The 22,612-nt window shown below is 35.0% G+C and overlaps 1 protein-coding gene and 1 non-coding gene across 3 annotated transcripts in view; one reads left to right on the forward strand and one right to left on the reverse strand.

Annotated features, from left to right (window-relative positions):
* Positions 1 to 22,612, reverse strand: part of Cfap299 (cilia and flagella associated protein 299) — a 642,304-nt gene that overhangs the window by 367,775 nt on the left and 251,917 nt on the right. The gene's annotated exons all lie outside the window — the stretch shown is intronic.
* Positions 11,172 to 11,278, forward strand: LOC141411189 (U6 spliceosomal RNA). Its single transcript, XR_012436023.1, has one exon. It is a non-coding gene; the product is annotated as a U6 spliceosomal RNA (small nuclear RNA).

The following is a 22,612-nucleotide window of genomic DNA, read 5'->3' on the forward strand; positions in this document are numbered from 1 at the left end:
AAAATCAAGATAACATCTTTAATGTAAATATCTCCCTGCATTATAATTAGAGCTAGGAAATGCTTTATAGATGTTTCCATTATATAACATTCTAATTTAAAGTAAAATTAAGCAAAGATACATCATATTACCTTCATATTGTTATATTATACAGGTTCCTAACCCGATTCAACTTCCAAGATGGGCCAAAAATGAAAGAATCACAGCCATAATTAAATTTCTATCCCACAGCATTAGGGAATAGAAAGCAGGCATTTCACCCTGACAGTGACACATTTCTCAGTTTTCAAACCCTTCAAGCAACTCTCCTTATTCCAGATTTTGCCCTTCCAATGCTTCTACCAGCATCCAGAAACCACACTGCCAGGATATCATTAGAGACTTTGATTTTCTGGAATATGACACAGTGTCCCTGAATCTGAAGTCAGAAAATACAAAAACTGTTATATCTGAATGATTTCCATTTTTCTTCCACAATCTATTCTCATACATTTTTTCAATGTCCACAACTCTAGTCTCTGGTATCAGCAGCTTTCCAACCTCCTTCCTTTCCTCCCAACCCCATCCCTACTTTCTCTTTTTTTTTTATTATTGTGCTGCATGGGGGTACATTGTGGCATTTACAAAAGTTCTTACAATGTATCAAATATATCACACTTTAATTCACCCCCTCCTTTATCTACCCTCCTCCCATCCATGGAATAGTTACAACAGGAATCATTTTTGCATTTACATACATGTGTACACATTTTTTGCACCATATTCAACCTCCTACTCCCTTTCCCTGCCACCTCCCCCTTTCACTGGTCCCAACCTACCCCCTGACTGTTCTGCCCTCCTATTCTCCGATGTTGTAGAAGAAAACAGAAAAAAGGGGGAAAAATGTCAATTTTGCTTGTTTGTGATGAAGGTAGCTATACAGGGAGTTTCCTTGTGATATTTCCATGTATATGAGCTTCTCTTTCCCCTCCTGCCTTTTTGTTCTTGTGTTAGTTGTTGTCTTAATGTTAGGGAACTTTCTTGTCTTTTTCTTTTTTTTCTTTGACACTGGGTCTCACTGTGTAGCCCAGGCTGTCCTTGAACTTGTGATCCTCCTGCCTCGGCCTTTAAAGTGAGTCACCATGCCTGTGTCCTTTTGCTTTTAACAAATGCAGAACATCATGGCATCTTTATGAAATAGAGACTATATTAAATAACAAGACATAAAAGGTATCTGTCTTTATGGCACTTCTGGTTTCTTATCTATCTGAAGAAACAGATGCTGAAAAAATTTCAAGAGAGATAAAAAGAAATTTGGCAGTGATACAATAAGAATATTTAATATTCTCTTTGTTCCTAAGAAAATAATACTTAGGCTGCCTTTAAAAAGACATAAAAAGTTCACATAGAAAACTGGAAAAGAAAGGCAATCATAACCTTGACTGGAGGGTCCCTGTCATCTTTAACTCTCCCAAACCTACCCTACCTGACTTTATTTGCTTCTTTAATTTTTCCTCTCTCCATTCCTTCCTTCCATGCACCAAAGACAAAAATTTCAACAATAATGACAAAAATTATTGAATAATTATTATTACAAGTTAAATATACCAATCTGCTAGAAATTTATCTCACAGAAAATCTCAGTTAAGAGGAAGAAATACACAGTAAATCTTTGTTTCTTAGTTTTATAACAGCAATAATCAAAAGGAAAAATTAAAAGCATATTATTTAGGGTACAGATTAACAAATTATGGTACATCCATACAATGAAATATTATGCAGCCTTTTAAGACTGGGGTAGATTTGTATGAGCTAATACCACAAGCTGATTCAGATGTAGTTACATAAGATGAGTGAGCTGCAGGAGCCTGTAAACAGTATAATCTACCTGGTAAAATATGGAAAAGGGTCTCTAAATTTATTCTATAATGCAAGATGCAGATGTATTTATAGTTCTGTATCTGTCTGTAACTATGTTCCTATGATTGTAGTGAGGGCTACATATCTTTGTACATACTCAAAATATTTCTGGAAAGATTTATAAGGGTCCATTTTGTCAAAGAAAGGGCAGTGAGACTCAGGAATGTGGCTTTCACTTTCAAAATTTATAAATTTAATTTTTAATTTATATCTGTGATTAAGACATTTCTGCATTTGTGCTGGATGTGATGGCACACATCTGTAATCCCAGCTACTTGGGAGGCTGAGGCAGGAGGATCACAGGTTAAAGGCCTGTCTGGGCTACCTATCAACTTCAAGTCAGTCTGGATGACTTAATGAGACCCTGTTTCAAAATTAGAAATGTGTCTGAGAAGTGGTGTCCATGCCTGGCAGACACAAGGCCCTGAGTTCAGTCCCTAGAAGCCAATAACAACAACAACACAACAACAGCAACAATAATAATAAAAGATTTGTTGTCTAAAATCCTTATTCATTCATTTGTTCATTCATTCATTAGCTTGTAGAATAGTTAAGAGCCTCACTGATTCCTCTCACAACAAGGGGAATGGCCTCTCATAGGAATACGGAAGTAAGGCCATTTGGCACCTATAGACCTAGGACTATTCTTGTGGCCTGGCCAAAGCCATGAGTAGCAGGGACGCTGCCTGTAAACACACACAAAACCTAGCACATCATTAATTTTTGTCAAAGTGCTCAGTATATTAAAACAATAGATAGCATGTGAATCTAGGTAAGGGATTCTTTGTATTGTACTTCTACCTTTTCTATAGCTTGAAATCATTTCCAAATAGAAAGTCTTAAAGAACATAAGAAGAAAAAAGATAACATAATGATGTTACCAGGTAAGCAATATGCAAACTGTTTTTATTCTTATAAAAACAAATAAATAAATGCTTTCTTTTAATTTTATTTGCAGGTTACACTTAAAGCCAGAGTAAAATAACACCACAAGCTAAAAGCTTATTCTTGAAAACACATTCTTGACATTTGTTTCTATTTTTATTTAAAAAGATGTAGTAATGTCAGAAGTAGCATTTTGTAATGTCATTTTCTCTTGGCTATCTAATCCAGTTTTCAGCAATCCAGTCTGTATTCAGAGTAAGATATATTCGTGTAATTTCTTTTATGTTTAAGGAAAAATGATTATTATGAAAACACTCTAAGAAAATCATTTTGGTATTTTCCTTCTCCTCCCATTAGGCTACTTTTTACTCTTGGAAAATAAAGTTACAGACATTCTTACTAAGCATCAGATTGGAAAGTAAATGCTCAAAAGAAAATGTCTGCACAGAAGCATCTCTTCAACAAAAATCATCCAGTCCCCACTTTCTGAAAGATGAATAAGTTACTTCAACATGACCTCAAGTAAAGTTACAAATTGCCATTGCTCTTTTAGTTGAGGATGTGTTTTATATAACTCAGGAATGAAAACTGTAGCTTTTAAAATTTTTCTCTACAACTGAACTTAACTTACCCTGTGAGCCTCCATTTTCACTGGTGGCAAAACAAAATAAACTCAGTTACTTTATTTTTTACTTTATATACACTTTCTTTGAAAAAAAATTGATCAGCTCCTTTTCACCTTCTTAGGGTTACATTTTTCTTTCTGGTTTCACACTGGCTTCTGGGGACAAGTATCCAATCCAAGGTAACTGATACCTATCAATCCTGCTTTTGCAATATGCACTGTGATGTGCAATTCATATTTTTGCACAAGTTATACTGGTATTTGTCGTCCCTGCATTCACCTTGAAACAGGTTGTCCCAACTTTGCTTTCCAGTTCTGTCCATTCTTTGCACTCTCCAAGTCATGAACTCAAGACCACTTTATGTCTGTCTAGAAGAACCTCACTTTGCGAGCCACCTGCCCAGGCATCTTATCTATTCATTGCCACTACCTAGGGATCATGCTGATAGCAAAGTGCTTCTTTGAGGCTTCTTATAATACAGGCTACACTTTAGAAGGTAGGTGAAGATCTCCCGCTTTAGGGTTTCCTAAAGCATGTATCAAGTCTCAGTTGTCTTTACTTGCTAACCATGTGTCTTGAAGTACAAGATGTACATAGGTAATAAGACACTGGACTGTTTCCCAGGGACCCAGTAGTGTTTACAGTTTAGCCTAATGTACTTTGAATTCTTTTACTGCCAGATGGCCAAGATTCTGTTGTGATATTGGGCAAAAAGCATCAATCAGCTCACATTCCTCCTTCTTCCTGCTTTATTGTTTTCTATAGATGCTCTCAGTTCCTCAAGCTTTTGACACTCAAAAGATCTTCCCTCCCTCCAAAAACCAGATTTTGAAATAGAAGCTCTTTTAAGACTGTTTCTGTTGTGAGGCTTTATTTTTTTTCTTTAGATTTGGGTCTTCTTTTCCCTAGGACAAATGTTTGAAGGAATTAAGCCTGGTAATAGCAGGGATAATGGTTTTAACAAATGAAAAATTCTTTGATTCTCAATACTCATTTCTGATAGCTGTACTGGAGAGGTAAAAGTTCTCAATTTGGGAAGGAAATTTTGTATCTAACTGTGGTTTTAATTTACATATTTGCACCAAATTTAAGTAAAATATGTAATTTTACACTCACGTTCCTTTTTAAGTGAACATTTTGGTTTTGTGACCCAGTGAAGTAATATACTGTATTCAGTTTGGGGGAAAGAAGAAAAATGCAGAAAAACAAATTAAGGTATCATAATTCTACCACTGAAAATAACCTTAGAGAGAAAGGGCATTCTGTAAATCACCTTCCTTGATAAGAGTATAAGACAGATGGAGGATTTCATTCTTGAATTGTATGTCAGCAACATTTTAAGCTATTACTTATTTTTCTGAACCCTTATTTGCAGTTGTGTAATGTTCCATCACATAGATGAAAAATGCATTAATTGAATGATTCTGTATTGCTAGAATTTAGGTTGCTATCATCTTTTTTCTAAATTAAAAAAAAACAGTATTCTGAATGAATATTGTCATAGCCAAATTCTTCAACATATTCATGAATATTTTCTTAGAAACAATTCCTATGAGTGGCTAAAGGATATACACATTTTCTACTTGCTCCCACATATTGCCAAAATGTTCCTACTAAAAGTATAATGTGGTCATTTGATCACTCCTGATTCTCAATACTCAATCCTGATAGCTACATTTGAGAAACAATTTGAAAAGAAAACTCATATCTAAATATGGTTTTACATAGATCTGCCATATGATCCAGCAATCCCACTCTTGGGGATACACCCAAAGGAATGTGACACAGCTTACTCCAGAGGTACCTGCACACCCATGTTTATTGCAGCACTATTCACAAAAGCTAAGTTGTGGAAACAGCCAAGATGCCCCACTATCGAATGGATTAAGAAGATGTGGTATTTATGCACAATGGAATTTTACTCAGCCATGAAGAAGGATGAAATCTTATCATTTGCAAGTAAATGGATGGAACTGGAGAACATCATCCTGAGTGAGGTTAGCCAGGCTCAGAAGACTGATAATCAAATGTTTTCCCTCATATGTGGACTTCAGATCAAGGGCAAATACAGGAAGGGATTGGACTTTGGTCACATGATAAGGAGAGAGCACACAAGGGAGGTATGAGGATAGGTAAAAAATCCAAAAAACATGATAGTATTTGATGTCCTCAATACAAAGGAACTAATGCAGAAACTTTAAAGTGACAGAGGCCAATAGGAGAAGGGGTCCAGGAACCAGAGAAAAGACCAGATCAAGAAGAATCAACTTAGAATGTAACACATATGTACATGAAAGCAATGCGAGGAATCTCCCTGTATAGCTATTCTTATCTCAACTAGCAAAAACCCTTTGTCTTTTCTTATTATTGTTTATACTCTCTCTTCAATAAAATTAGAGATAAGGGCAAAACACTTTCTGCCTGGAAGGAAGGGATGGGAGGGGAGAGGGAGGGGGTGGGGGGAAAGGGAGGGGGCAGGGGGAAGGGGGGAAGAAATGACCCAAACATTGTATGCACAGATGAATAAACGAAATAAATAAATAAATATGGTTTTACACCATATATTTATAAAGAGATAATATGGGCATTTTTATACCCCTACATTCCTTTGCCTACTTTTCTGTAAAGATAGATGTCTTTTTAAAATTGATATGTAAAATACACTAATGTAATTTTCATATTTAACCTGTTGTGGCCTTATATTTCTTCTAGGGACTTTTAATATGCCAGTCTTATTTAGTCAAATCTATAATTCCTTCCCTTTGCCATTTTTAGCTTTAGAGTTACACTTGGAGATCATTTTTAAAAGTTTTTATACTTTATTTTTATTATTGTTATACTATGGGTACATTGTGGCATTTACAAAATTTCTTACAAAATATCATAGTTGAATCACCCCCTCCTTCCCTTTCTTTATCCCTCCTTCCCCATTCTTAGGATACTTCCAACAGGTCTCATTTTTCTGAGATCTTTTTTTACTTTTTTAAGTCATCCCCTCTACCATTCTCTTTTGTCCCCACCCCACCCCACCCCCAGATTCCTGGAGCAGTTTCAACAGGTATCATTTTTACATTTATATGCATATGTACACATTTTTTGTAACGTATTCACCCTCCTACCCTGTTTCCCCATCACCTTCCCACTTCTACTGGTGCCAGCCCTCCCCCTTGGACAGGACCCATTCTGTCCTCCTGTTTTCCGATTTTATAGAAGAAAAAAAGAGAAAAGATAAAATGAAAATCATGACATTTTAGCTTAAGATAGTGGTAGCTACACAGGGAGTTTCCTTGTGATGTTTCCATGTATATATGTATTATAACCCCAATTGGTTCATCACCTCTAATTTTCTTCATTCTACCTTAGTCCCTTTCTTATGGTAGTTTTGTTTGGTTTAAGATTTCTATTAATTCTTGTATAGAGAGTATATCAACCCTATTCAAGTTTTTAGTTTCCCTACCCCTCCTATGTGTGACCTCCCCTTAGTGTAACCAGTATTTCATAATATCGCTGCATTTGTATTAGGTCTATATTCCACATATGAGAGAGAACTTGTGGCCTTCTGATTCTGGCTAACTTCACTTAAGATGATGATCTCCAGTTCCATCCATTTACCTGTGAATGACAGAATTTCATTCTTCTTTGTGACTGGGTAAAATTCCATTGTGTATAAATACCACATTTTCTTAAACAATTCATCAGCAGTGGGGCATCTTGACTATTTCCATAGCTTAGCTATTGTGAATAGTGCTGCAATAAACATGGGTGTACAGGTGTCTTTGTTGTAAGCTGACTCACAATCCCTCAGGTATATTCCTATGAGTGGTTTGGCTGGATTGTATGGGAGGCTTATTTTTGTTTTTTTAAGAAGCCTCTATACTGTTTGCCATAACGGTTTTACTAGCTTACATTCCCACCAGCAGTCCATGAGTGTTCGTTTTTTACCCGCATCCTCGCCAACATTTGTTGGTGGTGATGTTCTTGATGGTAGCTATTCAACAGAAATAAGGTGGAATCTGAATGTGGTTTTGATTTGGATTTCCTTTATGGCTAAGAATGGTAAGCATTTTTCATGTTTTTTTTAGCTATTCGGACATCTTCCTTTGAAAAGGCTCTGTTCAGTTCATTAGCCCATTTCTTCATTGGGTCACTGATTTTGCGGGGAGTTTAGTTTTTGAGCTCCCTGTATACTCTGGTTACCAGTATCTTGTCTGATTTATAGCTAGCCAAAATCTTTTTTTAACCTAAAAATTATATGAACATTTGCTTATACTCTGTGAGGTTAGGGGTCATTGCCACACACTCCCAGAATCTCACAGACAGAAACAGTGTAAGTGTTATTAAGAGAAAGCAGAGAAGAAGTAGAATATACACTATCCCCACCCCTCACCTGGCATCATCCACTGCTCAGGTTTGCATGTGGTCAATATCCTAGCACAGGGGGGCCTTGAGTCAGTAAGGACACACATGTTAATAAGGGCAAGTAGAAATCTAAACAATCCATAATAGGTTATGACTCCTGCTCAGAGGATGGTCTTGTGAGAAAATAGGAGCCTATGGGCCCCAGAGGCTGTCCTTCATTAAACTAACCCAGACCTGCTGAGACATTTTTCTCCAGGGCAGACAGGGAAGAAAATACATTAGTCACCAGGACCATCTGACTTTGTCTCTCATTAACTAAAATTTTACGGCTGATTAATTTCTGGACTTAAATTTTTACCCTGAAATTCTCCACTAGTGTAAGGCAAAAATCTAATGTCTAATCTCTTTACAAAATGTTCTTGCTAGTTTTAATGATTTCTCAATTAGTTCTTTTGAATCTTGGAATAAATTACATTTTGTCCACAACTAATATTTCAGACTCTTTCCATGTTTATACATTTTTATTAATTGTGATGTGTCGTTTATCAGGCTGTAGCCTCTAATATAATCATAAACTTGTGTTAATTGCAGTGATTACAAGCAGTCTTACCTAGTAATCTAATTTTACTAAGCCTACGTCTATGGATTCATCTTTGCCTTCTCTTCATTTTTTATTTACTTGGAATCTGGCGATTTTTATTTTATTGCATTGTTACCACTCCCCATGGAAATAAGCAAGTGAGTAGTCCATGATTCTGTTACCTGGGTGGAGCTAATCAAACAAGTAGAAAGTGTGATGTGGTGTGGTGATTCTAGGTAAATGTCCTTGGTGCACAACAAACTTTCCCTCAGACTGACTGTCCTAAAGTCCAGAAAAAAAAGCAAGGATGGCCCATGTGCTTCCACCAAAGTCATTTTTTCGGTGTGGTTTTGTCTATTTGAGAGTAAAGATTATTTTCTCATTCTATCTGACTTTAGAATCTTCTTTTAATTGGCTACACATTTAAGTGGGAACACAGAGATGTCATACATCAATAATGTCCTCAAGCACCAATACTGTATATTAATCATTATTTGTATTCTATATATTTCAAAATGCACAGAACACGGTATGTACTGCTGTAGTCAAGGGCAATTCATTGCATAAAAATTAAGAAATATGCAAATCATTTAAAATTTCAAAATTTAGAAAAAAATGAGTTACAGAGCACAAATGTTCTACTTTAAATAATGCCAAATAATAAAACTGTGAGATTAGCATCTTAATCTCTCTAAAGTCTTAGATTAGGCCATCACCTTTTTAAGTATCAGTTTCATTATCTGTAACCTAAAAGCTATCGACCTTTTAATGTTTCTTCATATTGATTCTTTAGAAATTTTCTAGGTATATGATAATTTTATATATAAACCTTATTAACTAATGTTTACTACGCATTCAATAAATGCAGACACCGCACTAATAAGCACATCATCTATTCCATCTGATTTAAGGTATTCCATAATTCATTGAGTGGGTGTCATTACTACTTTCATTCTACAACTGAGGAAACTGTGGCTTAGAAAGGGTATATGATTTTCTGCCACTAATACCAGAATTTAAACTAGGAACCTAAAACTCTGATTCTGGAGCCTATGATCCTTTCCACAGAATTATTCTATGTACAATTATCAGAAACTGTCTTCTTTTCATTTTGAACACTCAGAAATATACCTAGGACTTGTCCATTCCCATGAGAAAAATGTCTAACTTTTTCCATAGTAAAAATGCAATAATTTTATGAGGGCTATGGTACTAATCTGATAAAACATTCTTAATTTTGACACTTTTGCAACTATAAAAGCCATTGAGACAAAGCTTATTTTTCATTTAAAATCTCACAACAACACAGGGATTCTAGCCTATATTATAATACATTTTCATTTGGAAGATAAATTTACACTGTCAAAGGAGAAAACTGATTAAACAGAAGCAGATTAAGTGCATGAAAATAATTTCAAGGTAGTATACCATTGAAGTGATTCCAAAAAGTGATGGATGTAATATAAGATCTTAAACTACATCAGAAACACCAGGATTTAGTAAAAGGGTAAAAGGGGAGTTCATTCACATAGAGGAAGAGAAAATTTTCTTTGGACTAGTTATATCAGATAATATGTTTGTTTAAGGAAAAATAAACAGGCGGGAAAAAGTTCTGCATACCTAACATGGAAAGAAAGCATATTTGTGCTAATATATTACAGAAACTGTTTCACTAAGGCTCATTCTTTCAAAAGTATTGCCCTCATACAGTGCCCAAGGTCAGTTTGAATTTTGGTAATATGCTATAAATAAGTGTGACAATGATGTCATTCGTGTTTGGACACCCTACCTTTAAAAAATATTTTTTCTCTTCATTATTCATGGATGACCAATTTTTTTCCTTTTGAGATCTGGTGAGCCTCAGCTTTTTGTTTTCTTTTGTTTTGTATCCCAATTTCACATAAGTTTCCTGCTGACAATCAATAACTTTCATTGCTTCATCATTAAAGGGAAATAATCAAATTTGGTGACAAGCCTTATAAAAACACTACTGTAACTATTTCAGGAAAATTATTGAACTACATTGCATCCATGTATGAAGATACATCTGAAGTGTACTGAAAGCTATTGAATAACAGGGAGATAGGGGTAGAGAATTAGAGGAGGTTAATTTGATTAAAGCACAATATATGATGTGTGAAATACCATAGCAAAACCCTTTGAACATGAGTATATACTTAAAAATGAAGGACAGGAATATAACACAGGGTGTTATCCACCCAAACAGAGGTAGAAAACAATGTGAGGGAGAGAGTGAACGAAGAGGATGAAGTAGAGTGAATATGGTCAGGGTATTTTGTATACCCATATGAAAATAGAACAATGAAACCCATTGAAATTGTTTTAAGCAGTGTGTGTGGGTGAACCTAATTAAGATACATTGTAAGCACATATGGAAATGTCACAGTGAAATCCCAATGTACAACTAATATAGTCTAATAAAAATGTGAAGAAAAAAATAAATGAACCGTCACAATCTTAAACACAGTTTTCAGACCTTAAAGATTTCCTGGGTGTGTAATAGTAGTGGTGTGAAAGATGAGGAGCAGCAGAACCTCATTTCACATTTATAACAACATATCCATGAGGTACAAGTAAGAGACTTTTGAATCTGTACTCATCATTAATATTGGTCTTTAGATACAATACCTCTGAAGTACTGAATTCACATTTACATTTTTAAATAAGATTAGCAATGAAAGAATTTATTTTCTAGATCCATCAGCTCACTAACTACGTGGCTTAACCTCTGTAAGACTCAGTGTTCTTGTTTATCACTGTCATTGTTATATACTACATACAGAATAAAAAATAGCTCACAAGTACCCAATTCAGTAGCACATATACTAAAATTGAAACAATAGAGAGAATGTTAGCATGGCCCTTAAACAAAGCTTATAGGCAAATTCATGAAGCATTCCATGGTTTTCCATCCAATGACATGGTCTTAGATGCACAAATCCCAAATCAGAAACACACAAAATATGAAAAGAAAGATAATGACTCCTTCAAATGTCAATAATTCCACAATAATGGATAATAGTGACAATGAAATGGATGAAATCCCAGACAAGGAATTGAAACCAATGATTATAAGAATGAGCAATGAAATTAAAGAAGATATTAATAAATGTCTGAATAAATTTCAAGAGAAAACAAACAGCTGAGTGAAATAAGGAAGAAATTTCAGGATATAAAGAATGAGCTTAATAAAGATATAAGAACACTGAAAAAATTAATTTGAAATTCTGGAAATAAAAAGATCAATTAACCAGATTAAAAACTAAGTTGAAAGCCTCCTGAACAGACTGGATCAGGTTGAAACAGACCTTCTGGGCTTGAAAAGAAGGTAGATGGGTCAGAGCATTCAGATAAAGATAAAGAAAAACAATACTATGAAGACCTCTTGGACTTCATTAAAAAACCAAACCTACTAATCATGGGAGAAGAGGTACAAGCTAAAGGTATAGAAAATATATTCAATAAAATAAAGGCAGAAAATTTTCCAAATCTTGGAAAACAGGTGGTCATAGAGACAAGACCAGAAAAAAACCTTTGTGGCATATTACAGTTAAAACATTAAGCACACAGAACAAGGAAAGAATATTGAGAGCATCAAGTCATACTCAAAGGCAAGTTAACTCAGAATGACAGCCTTCTCAACAGAAACATGGAAATCAAAGAGGGCCTGGAATGATGTATTTCAAGCCTGGAAAGAAAATAACTGCCTCCTTAGATTAGCTATGCTTCATAATTCAAAGAGAAATAAAAACCTTCCATGAGAAACAAAACCCAGACGAATTCATGATCACTAAGGCAGCATTACAGAAGATATGCAAAGAAATCCTACAAAGAAGAGGATGATAAATACAGCAAAAATGCAGGAAAAAACAAATCTCATAGGATGAGTAGATAAGTAAAGGAATATACTACAAAAAATAATAAAATGACAAAATTACTGTATACCTTCCACTAGTAACTGAATATTAATAGTCTCAATTCTTTAATCAAAAAACACATACTGTACATTGATTGCATTAAAAAATAAGACCTCACTATTTGTTACCTACATGAAATGCACTCTACTAGTAAAGACAAACATAGACTTAAAATAAAATGATGGAAAAAGATTTTCCAAGCAAATAGAGACCAAAAACAAGCAGGAATAGCTGTACTTATATATAGCAAGGCAAATGTCAAACTAAACTTAGTCAGAAAAGACAAAGAAAGTCATTTCATGGTGATAAAGGGAACAATACATCAATGGGAATAACAGTTATAAACATGGACACACTAAATGTTGATGCACTCAGTTTCATAAAACAAACACTACTGCATTTAAAAACACAGACAGACACCAGCACTATAATAATGAATGACTTAATACCTCACTCACACCAATAGATGGGTCACCCAGACAAAAATAAATCAACAAAAAAAACCTTTAGAATTAAACAGCAATGTAAACTAAATGGACTTAACAGATTCTACAAAATATTAAACCTGATACTCACAGCATACTTATTATTCTCATTAGCTCATGGAACATTCTCTAAAATGGTCATATTTGGTACATAAAGCCAGTCTCAACAAATGTAAGAAAATGGAAATAATTTCCTATATTTTATCAGACTACAATGGAATAAAATAAAATTAGAAATCAACAGCAAACACAGAAAGTATTCAAACACAGAGACACTGAGCAATTCACTTTTCAAAGATCAAAGAAATAGGAGAAAAGGTTAGTTCGAGAAGAATTAATCTAGAAGGTAACACACATGTACAGGAAAGCAATGCGAGTCAACTCCCTGTATAGCTCTACTTATCTCAACTAGCAAAAACCCTTGGTCCTTCCTATTATTGATTATACTCTCTCTTCAACAAAATTAGAGATAAGGGCAAAATAGTTTCTGCCTGGTAGCAAGGGGTTGGGGAACAGAAAGAGGGGGAGGGGTAGAAAAGGGAGGGTGGGAGGAGAAATGACCCAAACATTGTATGCACATATGAATAAAAGAAAAAAAAAGAAAAAGAAAAATATAAAATAAAAATTCCTACAATCAAATAAACATGAAAATATAACATAAAAAAGGCGGTGCTAAGAGGAAAATTTGTGCTTATGAATGCCTAACTTAAAAAAATCAGAAAGATTTAATGATGTACCTCAAGTTTTTAGAAAAACAAGAGCAAGCTAAATCCAAAAGAAGTTGACAGAAAAAGAATAATAAAATTCAGTTCAGAAATTAATGAAATAGAGAAGGAAAGAACATAAAGAATCAATGAAATAAAGAGTTAATTCTTTCAATAAATAAAATTTACACCTCTTTGCCAAACTACCCTGAAAAAAAGCAGTTGGCCAAAACTATTAAAATTAGAAATAAGAAGATGTATATCAAAGCAAACACCAATGAAATTTATTATGGAATGTTTTGAAATCTTACATTCTAATAAACTGGAAAATCTAGAAGAAAGGATAAATTTCTAGATGCATGCAGCCTTCAAAATTGAATGAGGAGGATATGAACTACTTAAATAGATCTATAATGTGCAACAAGGCTGAAGCATTCATAAAAATCTCACAACAAAGAAAATCCAGGACTGGACAGGTTCAAAGCTGAATTCTACAAAACCTGTAAAGAAAAACTAACACCAATGCTGTTCAAACTATTCCATAAAACAGAAAGGCAAGGCATGCTGCCAAACTCATTCTACAAAGCCAGTATTGCCCTGATACCAAAACAAATAAGGATACAACAAAAAAAAGAAATCTATAGACTAATTTCTCTGATGAACCTAGATATAAAAATTCTCAGTAAAATACTTCCAAACCAAATTCAACAACACATTAAAAATATCACATATCACAATAAAATTGGTTTCATTCTAAGAATGCAACAAGTTTCAACATAAGCAAATTAATAACCAAAATATAGCATGTGAACAGAATAAAGAAAAAAAATCACATGACTAATTCAATAAATGACTAATTTAACAATGCTTTTCATGGTAAAAGTCCTGAAGAAACTAGGATTAGAAGGAACATACCTCAACATAATAAAAGTTGCATATGATAAACCTACAGCCAACATCATATTAAATGGGGAAAAGTCTGACACCATTTCCTCTAAAGTTTGGAATGAGACATGGGCATCTTCTCTCTCTTTTCTGCTTCCGTACAACACTTAAGTTCTTAGCTAGAATAACAAGGCAAGAAAAATAAAGAGATACAAATAGGAAAGGAAGAAGTCAAATATCCCTATTTGCTACTATTGATGCTATATGATACTATTTAGTATCATACTAAAGACCCTAAAGATTCACCCCCCCCCAAACTCTTGGATCTGATAAAGACTTTTAGCAATGTAGCAGGATAGAAAATAGAAAACATTACTATCTTTTCTATGTATGAACAATCAATAGGCTGTGAAAGAAATCAGGAAATCAATACCATTCACAAAAGCCTAAAACAAATGTGCCTGGCAATAAACCTAACTGATGAGGTGAAAGACTTCTACAGTGAAAACTATAAAACACTGAAGAATACATTAGAAGTTGTAGACTCCCAGGTGATGATTAGATATCAATCAAAAGTTTCGCTTGAACAAGGTTTGCAATTTGGGCAATGTCATCCACAGAAGGAAGATGTTGTGTATGTATGTATGAGTGTGTGTTTGTGTGTGTGTATGTGTGTGTGTGTGTGTATGACATATCCCATAACCTAACAATTTCATTTGTAGGTATATACCCAACAGAAACTCATGTACATATGCACACAAAGATATACACAAAAATATTCAAAGCACCATTAATCATATAGCCAAATATTTCAAACAATCCACTATTTATAAACAATAAGACAAAAAAATAGTGTTATCATGTAATTGAAAACCAGGTAAATGAAATAATACACATTAGAATATACATGACAATACAGTGATTCTCACAAACAACACATTTAGTGAAAGAAGTCGGACAGTATGGTTCTATTGATATCAATAAAAAATGACAAAACTGTGCAATGGTATTTGAAATTAGAACAGTGGTCATCTTTGGGAGTAGGGTTAAGATAAGAAAGTCAATTAGAAACATACTCTATCCACAAAAAAAGAATGGGCACACATGGGTGTCAATAATGTCCTTTCCCTAATTCTGGGTAATGATCAAAGTGCTGGCCCATTTTTCAGTAATTCATTGAACTTTAGGCACTTATGAGTTGCATAATTTTATGTGTACACTATACATCAATTTTTGAACAAAAGAACAAGTTTGTTTAACACTGAGAATTGGGGGATTATCAAGAAGCTCCTCAGAATGCCCAAAACTTTAATAGCAATTGAAGATATTTAAATTTTTAACCTAAAATGGCCAATAAATTTTAAAAGAAAAAGGTGAAAGCTATCTCCAAAAGTCAAAGTGCAGAAACACTATTTATATTGCTCTAGAAACAGGTAACTAAAAGAGGACAGATTTTTTGTCCCTTGAAATCTAATTATTAGATCTTGCTAAAATGAAAATAACAACCTACAAAGAAATTAGGAGCCTCTCAAAATCTTTAAATTATTTGAGAAAAAGCTGGGTGGCCATCTGTCAGAGAAGTGACAAAGGGGAGTTATGTGACCAGAAAAAGACTGAGCCTAGTAAACTTAGCTCCATTCATTTATAAGATGCTATGGTTTATGATAAAATTAACATCAAGCATGAATCTGTCCCTCTTCTTTTCTCTCCTTTCCTCCATAATCCATCTCTTCCCTCTTCCACCTACAAAATGATAGTAACAGAAGATGAGGTCTTTAACGTTCTCAGTTCTTCATTCAGAAGAGTTCACAAAGCCCTAAAGATGTAATAGAGGCTCCCTGCAAAAGTCACCTATAGAGTGCTTTGTGTTCTGTGCCAAATTCACTTTCCCCAAAGAAGACAGTATTTTGGAGCTGGATGTTACTCCTTCCCAAATATTTTTCCAAGAATCTTGGAGAATTTCACTACTTTAGAAAATGCACGAGAAAATATCTGCACAATTTCCCTTGCTACATAAATATTTCGTATCCAATTACAGACGTCAAAGTGGTATGCATCATCACTTCCATGACACCTCAATCCACAAGAACCCCCAGGACAACAAAAACTTATCAAATTTTACATTCATCCTAGAGTATATTAGTTCTCAAACAACTGAGATGCCATTTTATTTGATCACTCTTTACCTACTCCAATATGATGTAGAGCATTTAGATCAAAACATCACCTCATTGCTATCAAGTAGTATCTTTTGCAAAGCAATGGATACACACAAAATTTTGGACAAACCACACGTAGACACTACTAATAAAAGGGAAGCAGGCATAGTTGAGCTTATTTCAAGGAGGAAAAAAAGAGGAGGGATGGTGAGGGAAGGGAGAAAAGAGAGAGTTACCACCAAGAAAGAAACCAATCTTATCAACAGAACTCTGGAGGAGCTCAGCATTCAAAAAATTCAGTAATTTGGAAGGCAAGGAGTGCAAATTAGGGTAAAGATAAGAAAGTCAATTAAAAACATGCTCTATCCACAAAATAAGAACTATCAATACCGAGATAGTCATGCTCCTCAAACAATCAGGCAAAAAATTGAAGAATAATGTCTACAGAAACTGAAAAAAGTCCTTGAGGAGATCTTGGATCTTGGTGCAGAAGAGAAAGACAATCACATTTAGGAGCTCCTCAAAGCTCTCTAAACAATCACAAGTTAATGTAGAACTTACAGCCACAGTAACAAGGTGACCACGGCTAGGCACACAGAGTTCATCGTCAGCTTGTATGCTACCGTTTTATTAAATATGAATGAATAACCAAGGGTCACTGCATATTTGAGAAAAATCTTCCAACATGATACAAACAAATATATGCCAAAAAAATTTACCATGGAAGACATAGAAGTAATTCAGGAAATGGAAGAAAATTTAAAAATAAAACAGAATCTGTATTCTCTGCAGGGATCAAATAAAAACACAATAGTAAGTTGGAAGAACTTCAAATAGAATAAATGTGATAAATAAACTGAAAATGACATATAAATTAGATTACACTCATACATAATGCACGGTCCAAAAAGGGTAATAAAAAAGGAATGGTGATACCCCCGTTGAGCTCAGTCCTAGCATGAGTAAATGATAAGAGCATGATAGTAAAGGAAGAGAAATGGGTGACAAGATTAATAGACTCAACAACCTCAGGCATCCTGAGTAATTTTAGGATCTGGAAATTACCTAAATATTTAACCAGCTATGGTGATACACACCGGTAATCCCAGCACTCCGGAAGCTGAAGCAGGAGGATCGGGAGTTGGGCTACATAATGAGACAAAATAAATAAGAAAATACCCAAATATTTAGAAACAAAATAACTTAGTAAATTCATGTGCTACAGGAAAATCAAAAGGAAAATAGTAATTTAAACTTCCTGAAAATGAAAGCACAGCCTGTCCAAATATCTAACAGAGCAAAAGCACTACTCTGACACCACCAACAACAGGTTTTGGCGAGGATGCTGGTAAAAAGGAACCCTCTTACACTGTTGGTGAGAATGTAAACTAGTACAACCACTCTGGAAAAAAATTTGGAGGCTACTTAAAAAGCTAAACATTGATCTACCACTTGATCCAGCAATACCACTCTTGGAGATATACCCAAAAGACTGTGACACAGGTTACTCCAGAGGCACCTGCACACCTATGTTTATTGCGGCACTATTCACAATAGCCAAGTTATGGAAACAGCCAAGATGCCCCACCACTGATGAATGGATTAAGAAAATGTGGTATCTATACACAATGGAATTTTATGCAGCCATGAAGAAGAATGAAATGTTATCATTCGCTGGTAAATGGATGGAATTGGAGAACATCATTCTGAGTGAGGTTAGCCTGGCCCAAAAGACCAAAAATCGTATATTCTCCCTCATATGTGGACATTAGATCAAGGGCAAACACAACAAGGGGATTGGACTTTGAGCACATGATAAAAGCGAGAGCACACAAGGGAGGGATGAGGATAGGTAAGACACCTAAAAAATTAGCTAGCATTTGTTGCCCTTAATGCAGAGAAACTAAAGCAGATACCTTAAAAGCAACTGAGGCCAATAGGAAAAGGGGACCAGGAACTGGAGAAAAGGTTAGATCAAAAAGAATTAACCTAGAAGGTAACACACACACACAAGGAAATTAATGAGTCAACTCCCTGTTTGGCTATCCGTATCTCAACCAGAAAAACCCTTGTTCCTTCCTATTATTGCTTATACTCTCTCTTCAACAAAATTAGAGATAAGGGCAAAATAGTTTCTGCTGGGTATTGAGGGGGTGGGGGGGAGAGGGAGGGGGTAAAGTGGGTGGTAAGGGAGGGGGTGGGGGCAGGGGGGAGAAATGACCCAAGCTTTGTATGCACATATGAATAATAAAACAATAATAAATAAATAAATAAATAAAAGCACTGCTCCGAGCACTGAAGCATCTGTATTAAAAGGTGAAAGAGCTCAAATCAGTGGCCTAAGAAACCACAGAAAAAACACATTAAACCCAAAATAGGAGAAAAGAATAAAAACTAAAGAGCAGACATCAATGATGTCTTTCTTTTGCATACACAAATGGTATGCAAAATCAACTAATGTAATAGCTAGTTCTTTGGGAAGATCAGTAAAATCAATAAATCTTAGCAGAACCATTGAGGAAAAAAAAGACAACACAAATTACCAGTGCCAGGAATATTGACAGTGTGAATATTGCTATAGATCCTGTAAACATTAAAGTTTAAAGAAAATCATGAATAATTTTATGCCAATAAATTTGACAAATTTCAAGTGACAACACAAAGCAAGCATTCAATGAAATACAGCTACCTTAATTATAACTTCAACTATTAATACTGCAAAGTCCCTAACTTTGTCAAGCATAATAAGGAGCACAGGTTTTTTTTTTAATGGATATCCCCAATCCTTTTGTTTGTATTTTGTTGAGATAGGGTCTCATTAACGTTCTCCAGGCTGGCCTCAAACTCATGATCCTCCTGTCTCTGTCTCCTGAGTAACTGAGATTATAGGTACGTAGCACCATGCCTAGCTCTATTCTTGCTATGTTGACTATAATGAAATCATTGGTTCAGATTTAGATCCTCCCTTTAACTTCTCTACCCAGGATGCATAAATGTAAAGATCAGCAATGGTCAGACATCTAAAAACAGGTCTGAGGAAGAGCACCTGTCAATATAGACACTGCTTTTCTCATCTAAAAGACACAATCCTCTCTGGGTGCCGGTGGCTCACGCCTGTATTCCTAACTACTCAGGAGACAGAGATCAGGAGGATTGCAGCTCAAAGCCAGCCTGGGCAAATAGTTCTCGAGACCCTGTCTCACAAAAAACCTCTCACACAAAGAAAAGGTTGGTGGAGTGGCTCAAGGGGTGGGCCCTGAGTTCAAGCCCCAGTACCACAAACACACGCACACAAAGACACAACCCAGCTGTAAAATACGTTCTTCCCCAGGGGCCCAGGAGTGGAGAAAAGGAATAAAGCCTAGTCTGTGTTCCATTTTCAGCTGTACCATTCAGATAAACAGAATAATTGCTTCAAAACCTAGGTTGTCACAAACACTTAGTAAATTCACCACATACTGGCATTGTGGAGGGAGAGAGATCTCAGCACAATTGCTAAATTTCTGGTTGTGATACAAGCAATACTGAGAGTGTATGGATCAACCTCTTAAACTATTAAATTATATCCAACTAGAAAATCAGAAAAAAAAGTCTTTTGAATATGATGCAATGCAACTTTCCCCTAACAGCACAAGTTTTTTTCTGCCAAATTCACTGTATTTTGCAAATTAGATTGAATGATAATAATTTACACATGTTTTAAACAGGAATCATTCTTTATATCTTTCTCATTGCTCTGAAGGTTCCCTGATGTTTATTACTTGTACAAGTATTCTTTGACAACTTATTTCCACTGGAAACTTCCCTATGAAGTCTACTTTTAATTTTATGAAGTGGAACTTCATAAAATTTGTTCATTTGTTGACTATTTAGTTCACTCATTTCTAATAATATATTCATGTATTAAGAATTTTTCCTTCTCTCATTTTTTTTGTATCTCCACAATATGAAAATCATTGCATTTAACATTAGGCATCTAGACATGCAGAGGTTTTCTTCCTAACAGTTTTCGGATTTGAAAAAAAAAATATTACTGTTATGTTGCCTCAGTGAATATGAAAAAGGTCAAATAGTCTCACGGACATATTTGGTTCCCATTCCATATGTCCTAATCCCAAACTCTCTGTAAATTTTTCCTCCATTTTACAGAGTAGCAGCTTTTATTTTGTCATTAACATAAAAGTTTTAAAAAGTAAAATTCCACTAATTTTATATTTTACTGACTCCACCCCATTTTGAACTGCATTTCCCAATCATTTGTAGCAATTTTTCAATGGCTATTAATATTTGCATTGGTGTTGAAAAGAAAGTTGGAAGAACTGAGTTTAGAGGAAGTAAGATCTTTCTGCAATGCACAGAAAGTACCTTATGGTTCAGATCTAAAATGTCCCCCAAAGGCTCTTGTGTTGAAGGTTTAGTCCCCAAAGCAGTAGGTTCAGAGTTAGCTGTATCATGATGGCTCTGATCTCATCGGTGGATTAATCCATTGATGGCATTATTTGGAGGTGGAAACTTAGGAGGTGGAACCTTCCACGCTCTTGCATTCCCTCTCGCTAACTCCTGTTTCCCATGAGGTGACAGCTTTGCTCCACCAAGCTCTTCTGCCATGAAGTCCTCACCATAAGTCCAGAAACATGCAAACCTCTGAAACCCATGAGCCCAAATTAACCTTTCCTCTTGTAAGGTGATTTTCTCAGGTATTTTGTTATATAGCAATGGAAGCTGGCTAATATAAAGCAAGAATCCTAGACTTTCTTCTGGATGGAATTATTAATTTATTCCCACAAAAGGATTCTGCTGAATGATTATCCTTTCTATGTTAGAGATAAACTTACTAATTTTAAGGTTGTAGTTCAGGTTCCCTTTTAGTTATACACCACAAATTGGACTCTAAGTTAAATTAAAAGGAAGATTTACTAGAATGGCCCTGTACTCCCAGATTCAAAGTCCATAAAGGGGTTAATTTCAATGACTCCTTAGCTCTGTCTTTCAATTTGGAATATCGCTTCCCAGCAGAAAGAATCGTACTGGCCTCAGATGAATTGGTTATCTAGGTGGACAGAGTTGGATAGGACATCCATGACCTCCAGAGGACCTCTTCTAGATCTGGGCTCCATTCCCAAAGAAAAAAAAAAATGTGAATTGTCATTCCAAGTTTTGACCTCTTAGCTACATTTTTAGTTTATTTCTTTATAAATATTTTACTAGACACAATAAACTTACCAGTAGTTGGTCATTTAAATTTTTTCCAAATGCCTCATAATCTGTTACTTGCCTTCATTTATGACTATAAAATAATTCAAATATAAAGAATTTAGAAGAATATTGATAATGAATATTTATTAACATAATGAACATAATTAATACTAATGTGGCCAATACCCAGATAAAGTAGATTACTTAGCTCTCCCATTTCGGTACTGTAACTCTTATAGAAATAAAACAAAACATAAAGACCTATTCTGCAGTATTTCCCTTTCCCACCTCCTCCTACCTTGCACAGTATACCCACTTTCCTAAACTCAGTGTATGTCATCCCATGTAATTTTCACATGCTCGGCACATGAATGTATTCTTTAAGAATTATTATTTTGTGACTTTCAAGTTTTATGTAAATGTTTTAGTAATAGCATTCATTATGAAGCATTTGCGATGTTCTGAATGCTGTTCTAAGCACCTTACCTATATTAGTTCAGTTAATTCTCACATCCATTTTACTAACTTCGTTCAGTTATTAATCCAATTTGCAAACAAGGGAACTGAGATGCAGAATGGCATAGAGCTTGTGAGTGCTCAAGGGTCATTCTGCACCTATCCTTCTGAAATGTGCTTTTCCTCTCAATAGGATGTTTTCCAGATGATACACTGGTAAAGAGATACCTCTAGTTTTTTCACATCCTTGGATACAGTCCTATTGCACAAATGACAATAACTTGTTTTCTTGTTTATGAGCACTTAGGTTGTTCTGCTATGATAAGCAATGCTGCGGTGTTTTTCTCTCAGCTATGTATCTGCCAGTTTAAAAATTATGTATGCACATTTCTTTTTACTAGATGTTGTTAAACTGCATAATTTGCCATGTCCTTCCTCAG

This window comes from Castor canadensis, chromosome 9, assembly GCF_047511655.1.
Source record: "Castor canadensis chromosome 9, mCasCan1.hap1v2, whole genome shotgun sequence".
Taxonomy (NCBI): domain Eukaryota; kingdom Metazoa; phylum Chordata; class Mammalia; order Rodentia; family Castoridae; genus Castor; species Castor canadensis.